This window comes from Schistocerca cancellata, chromosome 1 (assembly GCF_023864275.1).
Source record: "Schistocerca cancellata isolate TAMUIC-IGC-003103 chromosome 1, iqSchCanc2.1, whole genome shotgun sequence".
Lineage (NCBI taxonomy): Eukaryota > Metazoa > Arthropoda > Insecta > Orthoptera > Acrididae > Schistocerca > Schistocerca cancellata.
The window spans coordinates 492,969,509-492,989,275 of record NC_064626.1 but is presented as its reverse complement, the minus strand read 5'-3'; the positions used below and the strand labels follow the sequence as shown (position 1 = coordinate 492,989,275).

Genomic DNA, 19,767 nt, shown 5'->3' with positions numbered 1-19,767 from the left:
GTAGTCGACAATAAATATCAGCAGTGATGATTAAACCTCGGGGAAGCAATTCGTAATACACCACACTGCCTGTTCCACCAGATGCGTAACATTATCTTTTGTGGATGCGCGAAGGTCTTTGTACGGGGAGTCGCTCCTCTGTTTCGGTTCAGCCATTCCTTTCTTTTCCTTACGTTAGCATAAAGATACCGTCACCAGTAGTGATACAGGATAGGAATGGTCGGTGTTGTTCACCAGACAATTGATGACGAGGAAGTAGTCATGCACATATGGCCACCCGCTGATTTTTGTGTTTTTGGTTTAGCGCATGTGGTACCCATAAACTCGATTTTTAAGCCTTCCCCATTATTTGTAAATGTTGCACGATGGTGGAATGATCACACTTCATCACATTTCCCAGTTCTCGAGTACACTGCCGTGGATAATTGTGGATTAATGCGTCCAAAAGATCTTCATCAAATCCCGAAGATTTTTCTGAGAGTGGAGAGTCACTAATGTCAAAACGATCCTCTTTAAAACGAGTAAAAACCATTTTCTTGCCTTTCTCTGTCCAGTGGTATTATCCCCATATACGTCGCAAATGTATCTGGCTGCCACCGCTGCTGACATCCCTCTACTGATCTCAAACAGAATAGTCTATCGGAAATGTTCCGACTTCATCACTTGGTACTTCATTTCCTAGCGTCCACAGCTCCACTCACTATCTCCAAATGACAAAACGACAATATGTAAACAGTCTTTCCACAGATTCTTGACTATTACTCATCAGCCAAAGACCATCACCATATAATACTGGTGGATGATGCGCATCGAGAGTCAAAGAGGTGCTGCTTAGTAACCAACGGAGCGTCACGGGGATCCTCAGCTGCTCATAAGAGCATTGACAGTCGCTGCAGATCTCGTCATGCATCATGGAGAGGATTTTTGTTACAATTCTGCCAGTGTACGTTCCAATAATATTCAGGGATTGTGTTACCTCCTCCCATACATATTTCGCGACATAAGATGAGAGTTACTCCGTCTTTCGCAAATGTAATTGTGTGTTGTTTGGACCATGTGCGTTTCATTTTATTTAAAGCATCATTTTAAACAAGCAAAACATGTAGTAGACAAATAACAACCCACTACTAGTCAGCATAAATCATTATCGCATAAACTAGGCAACATATCAATTCACGGATACTCACCCAAGTGTCGTATGAAACAAAGTAATAATTCCAGAATGAGATTTTCACTCTGCAGCGGAGTGTGCGCTGATATGAAACTTCCTGGCAGATTAAAACTGTGTGCCGGACCGAGACTCGAACTCTGGACCTTTGCCTTTCGCGGGCAAGTGCTCTACCAACTGAGCTACCCGAGCACGACTCACGCCCCGTCCTCACAGCTTTACTTCTGCCAGTATCTCGTCTCCTACCTTCCAAACTTTACAGAAGCTCTCCTGCGAACCTTGCAGAAGTAGCACTCCTGAAAGAAAGGATACTGCGGAGACATGGCTTAGTCACAGCCTGGGGGAGGTTTCCAGAATGAGATTTTAACTCTGCAGCAGAGTGTGCGCTGATATGAAACTTCCTGGCAGATTAAAACTGTGTGCTGGACCGAGACTCGAACTCGGGACCTTTGCCTTTCGCGGGCAAGCGCTCTACCAGGTAGGAGACGAGGTACTGGCAGAAGTAAAGCTGTGAGGAGGGGGCGTGAGTCGTGCTTGGGTAGCTCAGTTGGTAGAGCGCTTGCCCGCGAAAGGCAAAGGTCCCGAGTTCGAGTCTCGGTCCAGCACACAGTTTTAATCTGCCAGGAAGTTTCATATCAGCGCATACTCCGCTGCAGAGTTAAAATCTCATTCTGGAAACCTCCCCCAGGCTGTGACTAAGCCATGTCTCCGCAGTATCCTTTCTTTCAGGAGTGCTAGTTCTGCAAGGTTCGCAGGAGAGCTTCTGTAAAGTTTGGAAGGTAGGAGACGAGAGACTGGCAGAAGTAAAGCTGTGAGTACTGGGCGTGAGTCGTGTTTCGGTAGCTCAGATGGTAGAGCACTTGCCCGCGAAAGGCAAAGGTCCCGAGTTCGAGTCTCGGTCGGGCACACAGTTTTAATCTGCCAGGAAGTTTCAAAGTAATAATTGGCTCACACATTAGCAAATACACACACACACACACACACACACAGTTGTTACAGTGGCAACTGAACATGTTTCAAATAAAGCGAAACATGTCTGGTCCAAATGAGACCTCATTACAGCCATGAAAGGCACAATAACTCCCATTTTAACTTTCTTGTAAAACTGTGCCTGTGGAAGAGAGAACTCAAAAATAAAAAGACAATATGTGTTTCGCGAAATGAGAACGGCGCGAAGATCAGACAAATTAGAGCTTATATGGATGCTTACTGGCAGTCGCTCTTCCAATGCATCTCTGCGAAAACAGGAAAAAAAGGGGACGAGAATGGTACTGAGTAGCCTCAGCTATACTCCGTGTAGGAGGTTCGCGGAGTATAGGTGAAGACGTTGATGTGTGCACCTGGTAGTGGGTCCTAGCTGAACGGTATTTATGTAAGTCTGTTGCGACAACGCGAAATTCGTTATAAGTGGTATGATGTTAAAGGTATGTTTTTCCTGATTTGACATTGGAACCTATTTTGCTACTTGTAAAAAGATTACGTAGATCCATCCCAGGAATCAAAGATCTCGATGATTTTTGCCTTTTGTCGATATCGATCCGGCAAGCTATCGGTCCCGGGAATTCCAAGGCCTTACCAAAATCTCTACAGTATTTCCTGAGACTAGCCCAGACATACAAAAAGAAACGAGCAGAAGACTTCAATTTATATATGTAGAGAGAAAAGATTTAATAAAATATTTATTTATTTACTAAAATATGACTAAAATTGACATTTTATGCTTGCATGTAGTAATAGAGCGTGAGACAAATAAAAATGGCCGGACGAGTGGATACTTTTGGACGTGAATCTGTGGCAGCATCAACGGAGGAGAAAAAGACTTACAGTTACTCCCAACAGGATGGAGCAACTGTCCATACAGCCGGCCGAACCTTCAAGCACATCTACACAATCTTCGCTTCTGACAGAGCTGTTAACAGGGGTCAGTGTGGTCACGGGCCTTGCTGGTCACCCCGGTTACCTGACTGTCAGTGTGGGTGTGCGGAGTCCTCAAGTTTAAGGCGTATCGCAACAACCTTCATAGTCTTCAGGAACTGCAGCAGTCTAGCTCCGACCGGCCATCACCAGCTTGCTGACAAAGGCCCTAAGGCGCTAACAGATGATTGGTGGTCACTTCAACATCTGCTTTCCTCTGCAGTTTTTCTTTCTATCCTGGAACTCTGTTCTCTGGGGCACTTTTATTTGCCCTACCCTTTAATTTTCTGTTATGCTTCTGACAGATGATAAAAGCAATGTAAACTCTAATTACAAAAAAATGTAGTTTATGTCATATAATTACAGTTTACAATTTTCGGATTTTTTTCCCTTACTTGTACTGTGAAACCTTGGTTCTTGCCAAATTTCTTGGTTTTACGTAACGGCAAGTGCTCTCTAAGTCTTAGTGATTTATAGTATATTTCAGTGCCTTTGTTGATACGATGTACTATGCAACGTCCTTCAGACATGCAGATACTGCACTATACTATTTCGTACATAAAACAAAGGCCGCACTTAATAAATACGTCTTTCCCTGGGCTGGAATCAGAATTTGTGCGAGTACGGGACGTAGACACATGGTGACCTACGGAAGTTTGGGTCTGTCCTGGAGACGTACTTGGATGGCTGAGAAGGTTAAGGAGAACGCTCACGTAAGGCAGTAAATCAGGGTTTGGATCCAGTCTGTCACAAATTATTACCATTGTCACCATTGCATTGTACAGCTGGAGTTTCACCGTATTCGCAGTTACGAAAACCTTTTTTGTACATTAAGGTGACAACTGTCATGGGATAACTCCTAATATCTCGTCGGACCCTTTATGCCGGTGTAGTGAAGCAACTGAACGTGACATGGATTCAACAAGTCGTTGGAATCCTTTGCAGAAATATGGAGTCATGCTGCCTCTATGGCCGCCCAGAATGGCTACAGTGTTGCTGTGCATCTTAGAATATTGAATTCTCCAACGATTTCCGAAATGGAATGTCCCATGCGTCTAGCTCTAACTACTATTCCGGATTCAGAGTCTGTTAGTGCGGCTATAAGCGCTTGGATACATTTTCGCATGAATCACGTGAGTACAAATGACAGCTCCGCGAATGCACTGTCCTTTTGTACCTTGTGTGCGCGATACTGCTGCCATCTATGTACATGCACATCTCTATCCCGTGACTTTTCACCTCACAGTAGTTCGAGGTAGACGCATGGAAAATTCCAGTTCAGAAATTGTTAGTGAATTCAATGTTCGAGGATCCACAGAGCCAAGAGTGTGCCGAGAATAACAAATTTCAAGCATCACCTTTCAACATAGACAACGCAGTGGCCGACAGCCTTCTCTTAACGACCGAGAGCAGCGGCGTTTGCGTACGGTTGTCAGTGCTAACACACAAACACAGGCAACACTGTGTGAAATAACTGCAGAAATCAATATGGGACGTATCTGTTGGGACAGTCACGAAATTTGGCGTTAATGGCTATGGCACCGGACGACCGACGAGAGTGCTTTCGCTAACAGCACGATTTCGCCTGCAACGCCTCACCTGAGCTCGTGACCGGTTCGGTTGGACTCTAGATGACTGGAAAACCATAGCATGATCAGATGAGTTCCGATTTTTGTTGGCAAGAGCCGCTGGTAAGGATCGAGTGTGACTCAGACTCCCCCCCCCCCCCCCCCGCCTTGAAGCCATGGACCAAAGTTGTCAACAAGGCACTGTGTAAGCTGGTGGTTGCTCCATAATGGGATGGGCTGTGTTTACATGGAATGGCCTGGGTCTTCTGATCAGACGGAATCGATCATTGATTGGAAATGGTTATGTTTGCAGCCATTCATGGAGTTCATGTTCCAAAACAACGATAGAATTTTTATGGGTGACAATGCGCCACATCACTGGGTCACAATTGTCCGCGACTCGTTTGACGAACATTATGGACATTTCGAGGGAATGATTTGGCTACCCAGATGGTCCGACATGAATCCATGGAACATTTATGGGACATAATGGAGAGGTCAGTTTGTGCACAAAATTGTGCACGGGCAACGCTTTCGGAATCATGGACAACTATAAGAGGCGGCATGGCTCAACATTTCTGCAGGGGCTCCCAAAGACTTGTTGAGTCCATGCCACGTCGATTTGCTGCATTACACCGGACAAAACAAGATCTGACACGATAATAGGAGGCACCGCATTATTTTTGTCACCTCAATTTACCATCCTGTCCTCAGAGTCTGTTAATTCCCGTCGTGCATTCATAATCACGTCGGAAACCTTTTCACATGCATCAGCTGAGTACAATGACAGCTCCGCCTATGCGTCGCCTTGTGCTCGCGATACTGCCGTCAGCTGTGAATGTGCATATCGCTATCCCATGGCTTAGTGTACGTCATACAGCTGTAGATATCAATAGCGCCTGTTCTTTCAGACATGCATGCTTGTCTGAAGGTCTCTGCATCGAACCAACACAGGCACTACAATATACTAGTTCATGCCTAAAATAAAGACCGTGACTTTAATAAATACGTCACTCACTGGACGGGAATCACAGAATTTGTGAGAGCATACGACGTAGAAAATGGTTCAGTTGGCTCTGAGCACTATGGGACTTAACTGCTGAGGTCATCAGTCCCATAGAACTTAGAACTACTTAAACCTAACTAACCTAAGAACATCACACACATCCATGCCCGAGGCAGATTTCGAACCTGCGACCGTAACGGTCTCGCGGCTCCAGACTGTAGCACCTAGAACCGCTCGGCCACCCCGGCCGGCCGAGGACGTAGAAATAAAACCACATGTGGAAGTTTGCGTCGGTCCTGAAAACATGCTCGGATAGATGTGGCGATTAAAACGACAGCTCGCGTCAAGCAGAAAATCCGGATTCGGATCCCGCTGCGGCGCAAATTTTCATTGATACCATTAGGTTGTACAGCAGGAGTTTCACCGTATTTGCTGTTGCGAATATATTTCTCATATTTAATGAGCGAGTTTGCGACTGTCGTAATATGTGACGTAAATGGCCGCAATTTTTGATTCATTGACTTATACGCATAAATGTTTTATACCACCAAGGGACCGTAGTATGAGACATAAACGTCAGCTTGGTACGTCTATCTGTTCCTGAGAAAAAAAAGTTATTAATAGTCGGACAGACAGACAGACGGGACAACAAAGTGATCCTATAAGAGTTTCGTTTTTAGCGATCGAGGTAGGGAACTCTAAAAATGACCTTGATGACCCAAAATCGGAGAATGTGTTGAACAGAGTACCAGTTGTACGAGATTAAGATTGCAGTGTAATGACTTACGTTTATATCTGCACTCCACAATTCCCTCATCATGTGTAACGTAGGGCACATTGTGAGCCAGTATCATTTGCTCTTTTTCCTGTCCCTTGCGCAGTTGGTGGAGAGGAAGAACAATCAGAAGACATCTGATTGAGCTGTGATTTCTCTGATTTTCCTTACGCCATCTTTTCGTGAAGTGTATGTGGTAGGAAATATCATAGGGTGAGTTTATAGTCTTTCTCTGATAGCAAAATGTTATCTCTAATGTGCAAATGGTAGCTTAACTCATAAATTTTTATGGGTACACTTCGACATGTACTCTGATAGCATTTCATTGTTTTACCCTCTCCCTTCTTACAGATAAAGTAATTTATGAAACGTCCCCTTAGAACAATTATACAAGACTGTGCTTAAACTGACATACAATATTTTTAGCGCAACGCAATTTGACTTTCAAAAATCCCTACAAAAGAATGGCCCTGACTAACATTAAGCTATACCTTTCACAAATCACTTACCTCACAAAAATCTTCATTACTCGAACTACTGCAATACAGCGAGCGCCACTACTGCCAGCTAAATAAAAGATTCAAACTACGGAAGGCACTAACTACTGATAGGGACAGTTAGCAAATGAAAGATTTTAATAGAGAACAAACAATGTATTTACCTTAATAGTCACAATATATGTAATTTCAAAACTCCGCCATTTCCTTCCACACATCCACCACTGCTGGCGGCTCACCTCCAACTGCGCAACGCTACGCGCTGTTCACATCCAGCTGCCGCTGCCCAACACTACAATGGCAGACAACAATGCAAACTAGCCACAGACTGCACACTGCACAGCCAGTGATTTTCATACAGAGCGCTACGTAACGTTTCCAATATAAACAGCCTACTTACATAGCCCCCATGCTCCCCACAAAAATTTTACAAATTGCTTTGGGCACTGGGCAATACATATTTGTTAAAATTTTTCATAATCGTAATTACAATAACAAAGAAATCAAATGCACACACTTATTGATACAATGTTGGTCAAAAGCTAAAATTTCCTCACAGTCCATAAAGGTAGTCCTGATCATTCATCATAATAGTAATTACAGTTTCATTTTTTTCACAAAGTCTCATTAGTAAAAGAAATTGCACACAGAAGTAGTGGATTTCCATGCAGTCTTGAAGAAGTAGTGTTGTCCTTCCAACGGAAAGACAGTGCTGACTCTTGACATGCAGACAGGTAATGGGCCACAACAGAGCAAACCCACAGCAGAGTCAGTCGAAGTTTTGAAGAATATTGGTGGGTAAGTCATCACAGAATAGACCCACTGTAGTCCTGGTAGAGAGTATGGTATTGGTGGGCCACCAGAGATGCAGACCCACTGCAGTCCTTGTAGAAATAATGATATTGGTGGGCCATCAAAGATGCAGACCCACTGTAGTCCTTGTAGAGATGGCCAGCAGCCATCTGCTGCGACTGTGCAGGTGCACAATCACCATTGTAGAGTCTTGCAGATAATGTAGCAAGTCCATAAACCACCACTTGTGCACTCACAAAGTTTTTGGAATTGTCCTTAGAACCAGCAATGCTGTTATCCAGTCCCTTGCTGAATTATTAACACACGTGCAAACACTATCAGTCCCTACTTCTCACATATTGTCCATTACTATGACCAACAGAAATGTGTGCAGTGAAATGAATGCTTACAAGTTACTTAATTTGATGAACTCTTGTCAATTACAATATTATAACATGAGAATACAATTACAAGGTACAAAATACATAATTAAACACCATAATAACATACATAACATTTGTGGTACAGGATTTACAAAAGAATCAAACTAACATGTACATCAGTGTTACAGGAATTATGACATAAGTAAATACATAAAAGATTAGAATAACTTTTGAAACATCAACTTTACAAATGAGCATTAAAATAAAACAGAATAAATAATGTCTAAGCATATTTACAAGGTAAATAACATATTATTAATGCCAATTATATTTGAAGATAACAGTATTCCTCATCATAGTGAATGTAGCTTAGTATTAGAAGAAAAAATTCTATGAAACTACACAGAGACAGGAAGAAAACAAATACACAAGGGTACACAAACACATAGTGGGATAACACAAAAGGAAAGGACAGGGTTCGTTTTCAGTGTAACATTTGGTATTGCAGTCCAACCCAAAACTTCATTCCATATATCGTCCCTCTTATTTCAACATTTACTCCAGCCAAAAAAAAATTCTAACCAAGCATGCTTTCTGTATTTTTCTCGTATAACCTCTCAGTGCATGGCTTCAAATTCATCGCAACTCATTCTCTTGTAGGCAAACCCCTCTTAAGCTAACTTAAATCTACTGAGCTCAGATGCTAAACTAAGGGACGAGGCAATGCAGCAGCATAAAACAATTAACACAAACATCAAGGACAAAAATTTTAAATAGGCAAAGCAAATGCAGTACTACAACTAATATAAGGCACTGTGCAGCAAACAAGGAAAATAAATCCGTAGTAAAACTGGCTTAACAGCGTAATACAAAGTCAAATTCAGTAACACTATGCCTGGCAAACAGCCGCGGCTATAACTTATACCTAAACATGACATAGCTCAAGCAGAAAAAATATTACAGTAAAAACAACAATGCAGAAAAGGGAAATGTCTATTCACATCTTAATGTCTATGTAATTAAAGTGGTGCACCACAAATTATTCTACAAAAGAAATTATCAAGTACTTGAAAAGAAAATTATATATGCAGTTACTGTTATTAGTCCCTTCTTATTGTTCTCTCCATTCCAAGTGCTCCTTTTTTGAAGAATGTGGATCACAAAATTATTATTTAATAGATCTGTTGACAGAAAGTGTTCACATTAGCAAATGCATTTTATTTTATTTTATAAAACCAATGCTGCAACATAGCTGGAAACTAGATATCAAATGAAATAAGCAACTATAGAAGGCAAAGCATAAAAATATCATTCAGTAGTCATGTGACATTTCATAAGTTAGTAGAAATTCTCTCAACTCTCGTAGAAAGACACTTGTCATAATCAGGTGTGCAGATGTACGAATATTTCCCATCAATTCATAAGCATTTCAGTAATTAGCACAAAGTATGAGTAATCATATGTTTTCAAGTAATGAGCGTGTCATATTTGCGATGCTTTCTACAAAGGAATGTCAATAGCGAGGTTAATGGTCTCTTTTTTTTTCTCCACCTTTGCCTCTGAAAGGCGCATACACTAATGGCTTTCTTTTGTCAGACGACTACCTCTCACCTGGGCGCCCAAAACGCATTATGTCAAGGTCACTTACCTTTCTTACGGAAATATTTACGACAGCAGTTTCCGCTACCGTAACAGTCTCATATAAAAATATTTCACAGGTCAAGAATTTACGTTACAAAGCTGTAGAAACAAAATCCTATTGATATAACAGTGTCCAAAAATTTTCGTCGGCATTGTAATACATTCACGCATTTACATACATTTCATAACTCTCAAAGTACGATTCTTGGTTTCCAACAACCTTATTCACAAACCAGAGTCCCTAACTTCTATTCATTATTCATATACATATAAACACGTAATCACATTCCTCATATATGGTAGCATCATCTTATTGATCATAAACATACCTCAACAGCATAACACACATCGTCGTCATAAAAATAACGTCATAACACCTCAGTCAACTCTAAAAATCGTCGTAGCTTCCTCCAATAATTGCAAAACCTAAAGAAAATTCTCTGCTCATGTTAAAAGTGTCATCTGCCTCAAACGTACTTTAAAAATCATGATCCCATACCAAATACATCGTTCAAAGCTCTCATAGTATCACAATGGTTCTGAAAAAATACAAACAGTTCACAAAGTACAGACAAAATACAATTTCGTAAGTGTGAAGTTATCCAATGGTGTAATTGCGTAAACATGTGTCACTGACGTAATAAAAAAGTTTGTCTCTCTCAGTTAAATGATCAGATAGCTGTGTAATTTATGTGTTAGAGGAATATGGTACCAACATGTAAAGTTGTATAAGCAAATACTATATTAGCTAGGGCTCCTTGTGCTTGCCAAACACATGGTACACAAAGTAGGCGTGTACCCCCCTGAGGATTATTGTAATTATACCCTCAGGTGTTACAGATTACAGCAATGGAATGAAATGTATCACGGAAAACTTTCTTTGTAATTCAAAAATCTTTAAAAATAAATGTTTTAAGTACAAAATTAATCACTCAAATACGTGTCCTGTAGCGCTAAATGTGCGTCTTGCTGTAAGATAATCTCTGTGGGAGTGTCGTAGTTATCGTCCTCCAAAAGCTAAGTTCTGCAGAAGTCAATGTACTTACCTCATGATAAACAAAAGTGAAATGCTTTGCGTATAGATATCTTAGTTATTACGCTTATTGCCGTGATGAGGAAAGTACTGCGCTGTAACGTATTGTTGTGCTACGGAAAAGGCTGTCTCATTGTAGCTATACCACAAAAGTTACTATTAAACATGATTTACTTTCCAGAAGAATTCAGAAAAACTGTGCAGATATAAAACAGATACACCACAAAAGCAACATTGTAAATTGTCACTCATTAGTAATGTTGTGATATAATTTTGTAGCTGTCACATACACTAACCACTGTGTCATCTGGTATCTCTCAGAAAGTACTTTAATTCAGAATGTATTTTCAAGTACACCAAAATGTTGCATTAAAATCTCATTAGCAGTACTGGTAAATGTTCTAAGTATGTGAGCCTTATAGTCGTTACGTAATCGTGCAACTAACAAGCAAGAATGCACACACACAATAACACTGTGTCGTCTGTTTGCAATAACACTGCATTCGTAATTTCTGTTTAAATAAGTTCTCTTGGTTCTTGAGTGGATATTGAACTTCAAAACATTGTTGCATGTTAACAGTTTCTCAATGTGACAAATTGTACAAGTAGCGTGAAGTGAAAATTGCAAAGACTAAGTTAAAAAGCAGATTATCTGTCAATAAATAGTTTTACATGTGAAATGTGGTGTAAACCTTTACTCTTCCTAGTACGCAGAGTTTCAACTTCAACGCAATTATCATGTGGTATACGTCGGATTCTGTAAGGTCCATTGTAAACTAGAAAGAATTTGTGAATCAAGTGTTTCTTCTTATGTGACAATGAATGAGCTTTAATGAGAACTTTCTGACCAATATATAATTTCTTTGCATTTGCTTTACCGTGTAGTTTTCTCCTTTTGTGTGCTGCAGATTTTATATTTTTAAGAGCCAAATCAATTATGTCTTTGTGTCGAAGTTTACGTGTATTCGGGAAAGGTACAAGCTCTCTGATTCTGTTCGGTGGTTCTTCATTCTTTAGTACAAGAGTAGGTGGTAAATCAGTGGAATCATGAGGCATTTCATTCAGCAAATTTTGAAATAAGTGTAAATATCTGTCCCAATGCTGATGATTTCTGTGACAATAAAATCTGCAAAGCTTATTGATTTCTTTCATAATCCGTTCAGACGGGTTACAATGTGGTGAGTACAATGAAATAAAAACAGGTTTAATTTTATGATTCCGAAGCATGCGTGACCAAACAGCAGATCCGAATTGCGGTCCGTTATCTGAAATGACTTTACTAACATGTCCAACTTCACGTAAGAACGAGATATTATTTTCAGTGCTATGTTAATGTGTTCTCTTAATTTTGCTCTTCAAATTGTGCTTTTCTGTGTTGTCGTGTGAAATATTGTGACAATAATGGCATGTGAAAAACGTAACACTAGGCTCCAAAGTAAACTGAGAAATAATAGTGACGACGAGCGTAGCTTATCAGCACCACTGTGTAATGAATTAACAAATATTCAAAGTAGTAATTTGGTAACTGTGCATAGGGAAATGGAGCGGGCGACAAATAATGGTGTAGGCAGTGAAACAATTAGTGAACAGGGAACCATTATCGATCGATCGGTCGGCAACAGCTCGCCTCAGGATTCCGAAATGACAGGACACAATCTTGCAAATACTGTAGATTCAGGTTTGGCGTCCTCCCCGTTTTCTCAAATAAGTCAAGACACATTTTCTGCTTTTCAGAATGTGAATATTGCAGGTTCAAATGCACTGCCGAATAGCACTGAGGAACATGTTTCAGACACCAGTGCATTGTTATTACAATTAATGCAACAAATGGGACAAAAGCATCAAAAGTTAGACACAATGGAACAAAATCTTCAAAACTTAGACACAATGGAACAACACCAGAGACAAACACAGCAACCGTTAGACGCAATGGAACAAAATCTTCACACCACGCTTGAACAAACACGTGAAGATTTAACTACTGAGTTACATAAAATCGAATCGAAATGTCAAAAAGCCTGTAATGACGTAAAAACACAAATTTGTGAGGATTTCCAACTTATTTTTTCGCGGCATGAAAATTCATTACAGAATCACGAAGCAGCCATAAAAGAACTGCAAACTATTGTTCATGAAAATCATGAGACCTTGCAAGCTAAAATTGACTCAGTTGCATCTACCGATTCGGTTACGCAACTTGCAAAAAGTCAGGAAAACTTAAAGGACACAGTAGATACGATTTCAACACAAATGGACACTCTGAAACTTGGTTCAGAAAAACACACTGAGGAAATAAGTACACTATCGGAGAAAGTAGCCGAACTTTCGGATCAGTTCACTAACTTATCTACAAAGGTGGATGATGATCTGAATGACACAAAACCTGTTGCCATCACTGACACATAAGAGTATGAACAAATTAAGAAATTCAAACAAAATCAGAATCAAATTAATACGCAACACAAAAGAGAAATCCGGGAAGTACAAGATCAGTTGGCACAAGTAATACAAAAATTACATATTTCAGAGGACACTCGCGCTCCAACACGGGAAGAGGGACGTAGAAATACGGAACAGCCACAAAATAATAACACAGGGCACTTCGGAAATTATGAAAGAAATTGGCAAGGTACACCGAATTTTGAGATGGAACCGCCGAAACGACGTAACAATGACCGACGTGCGACTCGCCGACATGATGATTTTGATTATAAGCTGTTCATTACTACACGTAAATTCAAAACGTTTAAGAATTCTGTCAACGACATTCATCCACAAGCGTGGCTCGATCAATTCTCTCATTGTTTTCCTCCCAGCTGGTCATTGGAGCACAGATCAGAATTTATGTGTGGCTACTTGGAGAATGAACCAGCTGTAAGAATGCGATCGGTCATTCACGATTGTCACAGTGAAGGAGAATTTTATCATGCCTTCCTCTCAACATATTGGTCTCAAGCTACACAAGACCGAGTAAAACATAGCATCATAATGATGAAATATTTCGAATAATCTGAATTTTCCAGTCTTGTGAAATATTTTGAAGACATGTTGCAAAAGAATCAGTACCTGTCAAACCCATACAGCCCCTCAGAACTCATCCGCATTTGCTTAATCAAACTGCCTGAACATTTACGACATATTATTTTAGCAGGGCGTTGCAAAGACGACATTGAAGCTTTTCAGGGACTGTTACAAGAACTAGAAATTGACACTGACAATCGCGTAACGCGAAAACAGGAACACAACAACTACAGGTCACATCCGTCGCAATTCCGCGATGAAAGAAATAATAACTGGACACGACAAGGCTATTCTCACAACACAAATCGTGACCAAAACAGACACCACCCGTATGACAACCATTGGCAGAGCAGTAATAATTACAGGGAAAGATCACCTCTCCGCGGTAGTGACTATCACAGAGACAATCAGAAAAACAGACAATATGGGAACCAAAACAATTATTATGAAGGGAGACAGAATAACTTCAGATGCAACGGTCCAGCGTGCAGTTACGACTCAGGGAGAAATTCTCCACCATGTGACCGACAACAAAGAAATTACAGGAACTACCGACATCACGACAGACGAGACAAATATAATGACAGACCTGAATTTCATCAGAACTGGCGGGATTCAAACAGAGCAGGGTACTTTCGAAAACGTGAATTTGTAGAAGTTAGGTCTCGTAATCCCAATAACGATGTGCGCCAACAAAGAGATAGCAGACAATGACTTGCACCGCAGGCAGCCACGTGCGCCGGCTGGCTCAGAGAAAAATAACACAGACGCTAACCTTGAGAAAAATTCCAGTATTCTTTACCGACGTATACCACATGGTAATTCCGTTCAAGTTGAAACTCTGAGTACTATGAAGAGTAAAGGATTGCACCACACTTGACATGTAAAACCGTTTATTGAGAGATAATCTGTTTTTTTAACTTAGTCTTTGCCATAAAATTTTTCAGTTCACGCTACTGGTATAATTTGTCACACTGAGAAACTGTTAACATGCAACAATGTTTTGTAGTTAACTATCCAGTCTAGAACCTAGGGAACATATTCAGACAGTAATTACGAATGCATTTTTATAGTGAACAGACAACACAGTGTTATTGTGTGTGTACATTCTTGCTTGTTAGTTGCACGATTACATAACGTCTATAAGGCTTACATACTTAGAACATATACCAGTACTGCTAATGAGATTTTAATGCAACATTTTGGTTTACTTGAAAAGCCATTCTTTATTTGAAGTACTTTCTGTGAGATTAAAGATGACTTAGTATTTGGATCCTTTGTCAGCTACACAATTATATCACGACGCTACTAATGTGTGACACAATTTACATTGTTGCTTTTATGCTGTATCTGTTTTATATCTGCACAGTGTTTCTGAGTTCTTCTGGAAACTAAAACATGTTTTAGTAGTAACTTTTGTGGTATAGCTACAATCAGACCGCCTCTTCCGTAGCACAACAATACATTACATTAAAGTACTTTCTTGATCACAGTAATGTACGTAATAACTACGATATCTATATGCATAACATTTCCCTTTCGTTTATTACGAGGTAAATACATTCACTTCTGCAGAACGTTGCTTGCAGAGGACGATAACTACGACACTTACACAGAATTATCTTACAAAACGGACAGTTTAGAGCTACAGTACACGTATTTTAGTGATTAATTTTGTACTTAAAACATTTATTTTTAAAGATTTTTGAATTACAAAGAAAGTTTTCCATGATACATTTCATTCCATTGCTGTAATCTGTAACACCTGAGGGTATAATTACAATAATCCTCAGGGGGGTACACGCCTACTTTGTGTACCATGTGTTTGGCAAGCACAAGGAGCCCTAGCTAATATAGTATTTGCTTATACAACTTTACACATCGGTACCATATTCCTCTAACACATAAATTACACAGCTATCTGATCATTTAACTGAGAGAGACAAACTTTTTTATTACGTCAGTGATACATGTTTACGCAATTACACCGTTGGATAACTTCACACTTACGAAATTGTATTTTGTCTGTACTTTGTGAACTGTTCGTATTTTTTCAGAACCATTGTGATACTATGAGAGCTTTGAACGATGTATTTGGTATGGGATCACGATTTTTAAAGTACGTTTGAGGTAGATGACACTATTGAAATAAGCATAGAATTTTTTTTAGGTTTTGAAATTATTGGAGGAAGCTACGACGATTTTTAGAGTTGACTGAGGTGTTATGATGTTATTATTACGATGACGATGTGTATTATGCTGTTGAGGTATGTTTATGATCAATAAGCTGATGCTATATGAGGAATCTGATTATGCTACATATCTGTTATGATGAAATATTGAAGAAGTGTCGATGAATATTTATATGTGTAATAAGGTAAGGAATAATGAGTAGTGGTTAGGGACTCTGGTTTGTGAAGAAGGATGTTGGAAACCAAGAATCGTACTTTAAGAGTTATGAAATGTGTGTATATGCGTAATGTATCACAATGTCGGCAAAAATTTTTTGGACGCTGTTATATTTATAGGATTTTTTTCTACACGTTCGTAACGCAAATTCTCGACCTGTGAAATTTTTTTTATATGAGACTGTCACTGTAGCAGAAACTGCTGTTGTAAATATTTCCGTAAGAAAGTTAAGTGACCACCTGCATGTAATGCGTCGTGGGCACCCAGCTGTGTCAGACGCCTGGAGAAAAAGCCATTAGGGTGTGCCTTTCCAGAGGCACAGGTAAAAAAAAAAGGGAGGCCATTATCCTCGCTGTTGACATTCCTTTGTAGAAAGCATTGTAAATACGACACCCTCAAACTTGAAAACATGATAACACTGTGGAGCTCTTAATTTATGATATTTGCTGCAATGCCTAATGAAATGACGAGAAATATTTTTATGTCTATACTCCTGATTATGACTACTGTCTTTCTAGTTGAGAGAAATGCCATATGGCTTGCTTTATGTATTTATTTGCTCATTTTCTTTAATATCTAGTTTCTAGCTGCACTGCAGCATTTAAAATAAAATTTTATGAATGTACTAATATAGATATTTTATGCCTACAGATCCAGTAAACAGTAACTTAAAAAAAAACGAGGGCACATAAATAGACATTTCCCTTCACAGGAATTGCACAAATAATTTCTTTACGATTTGGAACTTATCTGCTAGTGTAAGTTCTCGTGATGCATCACTCTAGTGTTAAGATGTGACATAGGTATTAAACATGGCCATTTTTACTATAATATTTTTTCTGCTTGAGCTTTGTCATGTATAGATATAAGTTTTATATTTTTTATATTTGCTGCTGCTGTTTGCCAGGCATAGTGCTACTGAATTTTAAATTGTGTTACTCTTCTAAGCTAGTTTTACTACTGATTTATTTTTCTTGTTTGCTGCACAGTGCCTTATATTAGTTGTAGTACTGCAATTGCTTTGCCTATTTAAAATTTTTGTCCTTGATGTTTGTGTTAATTGTTTTGTGCTGCTGCATTGCCTCATCCCTTAGTTTAGCATCTGAGCTCAGTAGATTTAAGTTAGCTTAAGAGGGGGTAGACCATATAAGAGAATGAGTTGCGATGAATTGGAAGAAATGCATTGAGAAGTTATACGAAAAAAAGTACAGAAAACAGGTTTAGGTAGGATTTTCTTGGAAATAAATAATGAGGTAAGAAATATGTGAAATAAATACAGGAAGCATGCTTGGATAGGATTTTTTTGGCTGGAGCAAATATCGAAATAACACGAATGATCTATGGAATGAAGTTTTGGGTTGGACTGCAGTATCAAATGTTACACTGAAAACAAACCCTGTCCTTTCCTTTTGTGTTATCCCACTATGTGTTTGTGTACCCTTGTGTATTTGTGTTCATCCTGTCTTTATGTGTTTATCTGGTATGATTTATGTTGTAGAATTTTTCTAATACTCAGCTACATGAACTATGATGAGGAATACTGTTATCTTCAAATATAATTTGCATTAATAATATGTTATTTACTTTGTAAAGATGTTTAGACATTATTTATTCTGTTTTGTTTTAATGCTCATGTGTAAAGTTGATGTTTCAAAAGTTATTCTGATCTTTTATGTATTTACTTATGTCATAATTCCTGTAACACTGATGTATATGTTTATTTCTATTCTGTTGTAAATCCTGTTCTACAAATGTTATCTGTATTGTTATGTTCTTTAATGATGTATTTTGTACCTTTGTAATTGTATTCTTATGTTATAAAATTGTAATTGACACCAGTTCATCATATTATTAACTTGTAAGTTCCATTTCACTGCACACGTTTCTGTTGGTCATAGTACACGGACAATATGTGAGGAGTAGGGACTGATAGTGTTTGCACGTGTGTTAATAATTCAGCAAGGGACTGGATAACAGCATTGCTGGTTCTAAGGACAATTCCAAAAACTTTGTGAGTGCACAAGTGAGTGGTTTATGGAATTGCTATATTCTCCGCAAGACTCTTCGATGGTGATTGTGCACCTGCACAGTCGCAACAGATGGCTGCTAGCCATCTCTACAAGCACTACAGTGGGTCTAAACCTTTGCTGACTCACCAGTACCATTATTTCTACAAGAACTGCAGTGGGTCTGCGCCTCTGGTGGCCCACCAATACCGTAATCTCTACCAGGACTACAGTGGGTCTGCTCTGTGATGACCTACCTACCAATCTTCTTCAAAACTTCGACTACTCTGCTGTGGGTTTGCTCTGTTGTGACCCATTACCTGTCTGTATGTCAAGAGTCAGCATCGTCTTTCCGTTGGAAGGACAACACTACTTCTTCAACACTCCATGGAAATCCACTACTTCCATGTGCATTTTTTTTTACTGCTCAGACTTTTAGAAAAACACTGCAATTTTACAGTGATGAGCAATCTGGACTGTCTTTATGGACTGTGAGAAAATTTTAGCTTTTGACCAACATTGTATCAAGAAGTGTGTGCATTTGATTTCTTTGTTATTGTAATTATGAAAAATTTTATCAAATCATTATTGGCCACTGCCCAAAACAATTTGTAAATTTTTTTGTGGGGAGCATGGGGGCTATGTAAGTAGGCTGTTTATGTTTTCTTTATGTAAGTAGGCTGTTTATGTTTTCATATTGGCAACGTTACGTAGCGCTCTATATGAAAATCACTGGCTGTGCTGTGTGCAGTCTGTGGCTAGTTTTGCATTGTTGTCTGCCATTGTAGTGTTGGGCAGCTGGATGTGAACAGCGCGTAGCGTTGCGCAGTTGGAGGTGAGCCGCCAGCAGTGGTGGATGTGGGGAGAGAGATGGCGGAGTTTTGAAATTTGTCATGAACTGTTATATATATTATGACTATTAAGGTAAATACATTGTTTGTTCTCTATTAAAATCTTTCATTTGCTAACTATGCCTGTCAGTAGTTAGTGCCTTCAGTAGTTTGATTCTTTTATTTAGCTGGCAGTAGTGGCGCTCGCTGTATTGCAGTAGTTCGAGTAACGAAGATCTTTGTGAGGTAAGTGATTTGTGAAAGGTATAGGTTAATGTTAGTCAGGGCCATTCGTTTGTAGGGATTTTTGAAAGTCAGATTGCGTTGCGCTAAAAATATTGTGTGTCAGTTTAAGCACATTTTGTATAAATTTTTCGAAGGGGATGTTTCAACCCTCTCCTTTCTTACAGATAAAGTAATTTAGTAATGGACGGTATGAAAAGTTTAAACAATTTGGCAGTGTTTGTGATAAGGCAAGACCCGGAGTTAATGACGACGCTGTCGAGTCCGTTCCTACAGCATTTCAGAGCAGTTCGCGGAAAGTTCTGCAAGCATTGCAGCCAGATGATAGGCACAGACTGCTGAGTGTGCCATGAACATGTTGTAACGAATCGATGCAGACAATTACTATCTCTAACAAAGTTTGTTTTTCCGAAGAAGTGACTTTTCGCACTTCCATGAAAGTAAACAGTCACACAGTCGGGATCTGGTGGTCGGAGAACCC

At 39.4% G+C, this 19,767-nt stretch overlaps 1 long non-coding RNA gene and 1 other non-coding gene across 2 annotated transcripts in view; one reads left to right on the top strand and one right to left on the bottom strand.

Annotated features, from left to right (window-relative positions):
* Positions 1–19,767, bottom strand: part of LOC126177978 (uncharacterized) — a 184,405-nt gene that overhangs the window by 109,949 nt on the left and 54,689 nt on the right. The window lies entirely within an intron of this gene.
* On the top strand, positions 1,700–1,774 carry Trnas-cga (transfer RNA serine (anticodon CGA)). Its single transcript has one exon. It is a non-coding gene; the product is annotated as a tRNA-Ser (tRNA).